The sequence below is a fragment of the Dasypus novemcinctus genome, chromosome 18 (assembly GCF_030445035.2).
Source record: "Dasypus novemcinctus isolate mDasNov1 chromosome 18, mDasNov1.1.hap2, whole genome shotgun sequence".
Taxonomy (NCBI): domain Eukaryota; kingdom Metazoa; phylum Chordata; class Mammalia; order Cingulata; family Dasypodidae; genus Dasypus; species Dasypus novemcinctus.
In genome coordinates, this window is record NC_080690.1 from 21516293 (window position 1) to 21522848 (window position 6556).

Consider the following 6556-nt stretch of genomic DNA (forward strand, 5'->3'; position numbering starts at 1 on the left):
TGAAACAATATTTACTCTTATGTGTGAGGTGCTCTGTCATTCCTTTTCTGTTCTATTTCTTTTCTTCTTTTTTTTTTTTTGCTACTGGTCAACGTCTAGTAAGGTGATAAATTATAAAAACCCATAGGGTGAGAAACCCACTGGTCTAGCATCTCTATTAGAAACGAACTACACACTTAGTGTCCTCCAATCCCCCTTTCTCCTCCTGCTCTGCACCATGATGCTCCACGCCGTCCCTGAGGAGCTTCTGCCCACCCACAGTGCGGACCCTCCTCTGCCCCCTCCCTTCTAGCCCCCAGGGGCTAATCCTGGCTCCTCCTCACCTGCCACAGTCACCAACAACCGCCACGTTGCCGATCCCGACATCACATCTCTGCCATCCTGACTTGGCTTCTCAGGGGCATTTAACTCCTCCCCCGGCACCGCCTGGTCTCCTCCTGCCTCACTGGCCCTGCCTCTCAGTCTCTGATGTGCTCTCTTTCTTTCACCCAACTCTTCAGCAGAGCTTCTTTATATTTATTAGAGTAGTTAGAGGTTTACAGAAAAACCCACAGAAAGTAGTTTGCATATACACCCCTCTCAAACACAGTTTTTCCCCTTATTGACATTTTGCATCAGTGTGGTACTTTTGTTAAACTTACAAATCAAATATTATTCTAATTATCTACTAACTTGATCTTTTTATTTTATTTTTTTATTTTTTAAAATTATGCTATTAACTTTAGCCCACTGTTTACATTAGGGTTCATGCTTTGTTGTCCAGGTCTATGGTTTCTTTTTTGTTTTGCTTTGGTTTTGGTGTGTTAACTTTTATACAACCATGCTTGCTTTGGCAGCACATATACAAAATTTGGAACAATACAGAGAAGATTAGCATGGCCCCTGCGCAAGGATGACACGCAAATTTGTGAAGCGTTCCATATTTAAAAAACAAACAAACTTACATACATCCTAAAACTTCCCTTTTTATGCCTTTTCAAATATACAATTCAGCAGTTAATTACATTCACAATGTGTGCTACCATCATCATCATCCATTGCCAAAGCTTTTCTGTTATCTCAAACAGAAAATCCACACCAATTAAACATTAACTGCCCATTTCCGCATCCCCAAAAGCCTCTGGAAACCTGTATTCTAGTTTCTGACTTTATGAATTTGCATAATTTGCTTATTTCATATATGTGAGATCATACAGTGTTTGTCCTTTTGTGTCTGGCTTATTTCACTCAAGATGATATCCTCAGCATTCATCCATGTTGTAACATGCACCAGAGCTTCATTTCTTTTTATGGCCAAGTAATATTTCATTGCATATATATCACCATATTTTGTTTATTGACCCTTTGGTTGCTTCCGCCTTTGGCATTTGTGAATAATGCCACTATGAACATCAGTGTGCAAATACCTATTTGAGGCCCTGCTTTCAATTCTTTTGGCTATATACCTAGAAGTGGGATTGCCAGGTCACATGATAATTCCATGTTTCACTACTGAGGAATCACCAAACTGTTTTCCACAGTGGCTGCACCATTTTACATTCCCAAAGCCGGTCTTCTTAGCCAGTTCGTGTTCAGGAATCCTTTTGCAGTTTGCTGAAGCCTGTGGATCCCTTCTCAGAATAATCCCTTCTAATGTATAAAATAAAATACAGAGAATTACAAGGGAAACCAATTATACTGAAATATAATCATCAAAATATTAAAGGAAATGTGGTAATATATGTATTTCTTTATGAATATGCTAAATAAAAAGATCTAACTGCAAGTTTAATGACTACTGTTATTTCGAAGCAGTGATGGGTGTGAACAATATTTCATAATATGCTCAGCAACTGAAATATGAGAGGAAGATAACTGTGATTTCTGATGGTGAAAATATTGGTCTTCCTAATATTACTGTGGTTTCTTGCCGACTTTCATAATTGAAAGAAATACTACATTTCAGTTATGGGTTAGTGAGAATAGCAATATATTTTTTCCCCATCCAAGTTTATGGATCCACTGAATTCTGTTTCTTGGACTCTGTCTTTGTTTCCTATAACCATAAACTGGGTGACTTGAAACAAAGAAACGGATTCTCTCACAGCTCTGGCGTCTAGAAGTCTGACTCCAGGTGCGGGCAGGGCCCTGCTCCTGGAAGGCTTTAGGGAAGCCTCCTGCCTGCCTCTTCCCGGCTTCTGGCGGTTCCTGGCCGGCATTCCTTGGCTAGTGGCCGCGTGGCTCCAGTTCCTGCATCTGTCGTCAGGTGGCGCTTCCTGTGTCTTCTGAGTCTTCCTGCTGCCTTCCTGGAAGGACACCAGTCATTGCCGTTAGGGCCCAGCCCAACCCAGGATGACCTCGTTTAACTAACTGTATCGACAAGGACCTCAGTACCAAATAAGGTCGCTTTCGGGATTTGGGGCAGACATGACTTTTGGGGGAACACTAGTCAGATCCAGAACAGATCCTTTGGGGGGTATGCAGACCCCAAGTTTAGGGCCCCCGCCTTAGGTGATGTCATCCAGTCCTTAAATGTATCCGTGGGTTGGATACACTTAAGGCTCACCAACACTTCTGCTGCGTTCTATTGGCCAAACAAGGCCGGCCCCAAGGCCAGGTTCAAGGGCTGGGGAAATTAACCCCACCCTTTAGATGAGAGGAGCTGCAAGGTCATATTACAAAGGGTGAGGGCATGGGGAGGGGTGAGGGTGGATAATTTTGATATCAGTCTACCACTAGAACATTGGTGCCTGGGTTTGGGGAGTTCAGAGGAAGCGGTAGTATAATCTCCCTGCTCTGAGGCCAGACTGAACTGGATTCAAAACCCAGCTCTGCCAACTCCCCATGAGGCTTTGGTGACTTCAACTTCCCATGAGGCTTTGGTGACTTCCTCAGTCTTCCCGAGCCTTAGTTTCTTCTTAGGGTTGCGAGGCTCACAGGAGGTGATGCATGCAGGGGGCTGAGCATACGCAGTGCCCCGCGCGCTCACAGTGAATTTCCACCACAGAGACCGTGCCATGCTTAGAGCACAGGCCCACCCTGGACTCCGGCTGACCCCTGCCTCTGCCTTCCAAGTTTGAGAAGGAGATGGAAAGCGGGGCAGGTTGGCAGGAGCGTGATTTCATGTGGGGAACCATGAAGTGCAGTTTCAGAGTGAGCGCTTCATTACAGTTCTTTGGGAAGGGAAGTGAGGAATTCAGTCTAGAGAGCAGAAGAGAGGGGATGGGGTGGAAGGAAAGGGGAGGAGCGGCAGAGGAAGGCACCGGAGGGAAAAGCTGAGGAAGAAGAGTTTTCCCTCAACTAAAAAAAACTAAGATAATGCAGTTTTAGGAAGGAGATGTGGCTCAACCAGCTGGGTGCCTGCCTACCGTATGGGAGGTCCTGGGTTCGGGTCCTGGTGCCTCCTAAAGAAGATGCACAGATGCTCACACCCTGCCACAATGAGCTAGATGCCTAAACGAGCAGATGCCACAAGCCAGCAGATGCTGCAGCCCACAGGGAGCAGATATAGCTCAGGCAGTTGGGCACTTGCCTCCCATGTGGGAGGTCCCGGGTTTGGTTCCCAGTGCCTCCTGGAGAAGGTGAGCAAACAATGAGCAGGCAGATGAAAGAACCATCTAGGGGAGGGGTAATAAATAAATAAAATAAACATTGGAAGTTAATGGAGTTTTAGTTTGATGTTTTCTTGTTGTTACAGAACTACTGTATTCACTACACGGAGTTTGAAAAATACATGGACTATTTTCACTTATAATCCTCCAGCCAGATAGAGTAATGGCTGATATTGCATGAGCCTCAGTGTGTGCCAGGCACTTGGCAAGAGCTTTACGATTTAGTACCTCACACGATAGCCCCACAGGTAGGCATCACTAGCCCCATTGCACAGGTGAGGTGAGGAAACCAGGGGACAGAGAACAAAAGTGACTTGTTCAGTGCGCCCCAGCTGGTAAACAGCAGAGCAAGGATTCGGACCTAGACTACCTAATGCCAGAGAACGTGCCCTCTACCAGCAGTTACAGTCACCTGGCACAGCTTCAGGTGTTTTCTTCCCACTTTCAGGAAAGTGTACCACAATTTTATTGTTTTCTTAGAGTATCTGGAAAATTAGTAGTTGTATTTCTCCAATCTTAATTTTTTGTATTATTCCCAGAAGAGTGAAAGTTTGTGTCTGTCTTCCCCTTCCACTTTTGGGGGAACCTGCAAAAAAAAATTTTTTCCCGATTGATTGCATTAGGATTTTAAAAAGATTTTTTTCAAGGATTTATTTTATTTACTTATTTCTCCCCACCCCCTTGTCATTTGCATTTGTTATGTGCTGGCCTTCTTTTTTGGGGGGAGACACTGGGAACCGAGGCTGGACCTCCCATGTGGTAGGTGGGAGCTCAATCACTTGAGCCACATCTGCTTTCCTTAAATTTTTTTTTTTAACAAATCAGTGTTATTGATGCATATTAATAAAGTATACAACTCATCCAAAGGAACTTATAATTTTGATATCATTTCAAACTTGCTGAAAAGTGGCAAAAACAGTCTAAGAAACTCCCATAAACCCTTTACACATACACACCAGTTGCTTACAATTTGCTTTACCATTTTCTTTCTATATAAATGTTTATATATAGGTATTTTTCTCAGAACCACTTGAGATTAAATTGGAGACATCATGCCCTTTTACCCCAACATACTCCAGGGTATATTTCCTAAGAACAAAGACATTCCCATACATAAACACAGCACCATTAGCAAAGACAGGACATTTACCATTGCGACAACACTATTCTATCATCCATATTTCAATTCAGCAGTTAGCTGTATATATGATTTTCTTGGTCCAGGATCTAACCCAGAATACTGTGTTGCATTTAGAGGTCATATCTCATTAGCCTTCTTTACACTAGAATGCTTTCCTAGCCTTTCTTTGTCTTTCTTGACCTTGACATTTTTCATAACATAGGCCAGTTATTTTGTAAAATGCCCCTCAATTTAGGTTCCTTCCAGTTCTTTTTTTTTGTGCAATATATGCACAAAGGTTTTTAAAATTGGGACCAGATGGCACTACTATGTGTTTAAACTTTTCTTTGAAGTATAACACAACGGCAGAAAAGCATACAGACCGTAAGTACAAGTTCAGTGAACTGGCAATTCTGAAAGTGCTCCCGTTGCTAACACCCAAAATAAGGAAAAGAAAACGACCAGTCCCCGGGCCCTCCTTGTGCCCCCCGCCAGTCCCTAACCCCCGACCTGAGAGCAACCACCACCTTGACTTTTAAAGCAGAGATTAGTTTCGATTAATTTTGTGCTTACAAATGGAGTCGTTTAGTGAGTAATGCTATTTTTGAACCTGGCTTTTCTCAGGTTCATGAAACATCACGAACACTTTTCTGTCGCTGAAAGTTCTTTCCCAGAATCATATTTAATGGCTGCAGAGTATTTCATCCCAAAAGTATGTCATATGTAAATTATGGACTATAGTTAATAGGATAGTTATAATAATATTGTTTCATCAGTTGTAACAAAGCTACCACACTAATGCAAAGTGCTAAAATAGGGAAAACTATGTGTGGGGGAGGTATATGGGAACTCTATTTTCTGTGTGATTTCTCTGTAAGTCTGTGACTTCTCCAGTCAAAAACAATTCATATAAAAATAAATAAAAAATGAAACTAGCAAAAATCCAGAAAAGAAAAGTCTACCATAATTTATCTGGTCAACCCCTTCTTGTTGAACATCTCATTTGTTTTTCATGTTTCCACATTGTAAGTCATACTGCACTGGACAGCCCCCAAGCGCTGCTCAGCATGCGGTTCAAGCACAGGCTTCCAGTCACTCTGTCTGGATTTGAATCCTGCCTCTAACACTTGCTAGCGATGTGACCTCGGGCAAACTGCTTAACCACTTGGGGCCTTAGGTTTCTCCTCTGTAAAAAGGAGAGGATGATGAGAATAGTACCTCCCCCCTGTGTTACTGCAAGAATCTAAATGTGTTAATACAGTAATGGAACTTAGTCCTTGGCACACACACAAAAAAATGCTCAATAAATATTAACCATTATTATCCGACTTTGAGAAAATTTTCTAAAGTAGAAAAGACAATATTAAATTGACCCTAAAAGGCAATCAGTACTGATTTGTTTAGTATTTACTGAGGAAGGCACTGAGTAGGACTCGTGGCACAGTGTGGAGAGGTGAGTAAGCCCCAGAACGGAGGGCCGAAGACCTGCGTCCAGCATTGGCTTTGTCTGGAGCTGCTGTGTGATCTTTGAAAAGGCCCTGGGATCTCTGAGCTCCCATTTCTTCATATGCCTCATTGGGCTAACTACTGGTACTGTATACTGTAAGGTTAATTAGGCTGGCTTTGGGGCAGGCAAAACTGGGTTTCAGTTTTGACTCTGCCACTAAAAGCCTCAGCCAAGTCTGAGGTGGATGCCCTCCCCAGGCTGCTGTGAGGATATGGGGAGGTTGGCAGAGGGCCAGGTACACCAAGGTTCACCTTTGCTCTGATTATTCGATGCCTGCCCTGAATTAAAATATGAGGAAATTAGAAATTGTCATGTGCTGGGCACATGGAAGAGGCTGTT

The 6556-nt window shown here is 43.0% G+C and overlaps 1 non-coding gene across 1 annotated transcript; it reads left to right on the plus strand.

Annotated features, from left to right (window-relative positions):
- The first annotated feature begins 824 nt into the window (after positions 1–824).
- On the plus strand, positions 825–927 carry LOC111764424 (U6 spliceosomal RNA). The gene has a single exon (XR_002797037.1). It is a non-coding gene; the product is annotated as a U6 spliceosomal RNA (small nuclear RNA).
- The last annotated feature ends 5629 nt before the right edge of the window (positions 928–6556 follow it).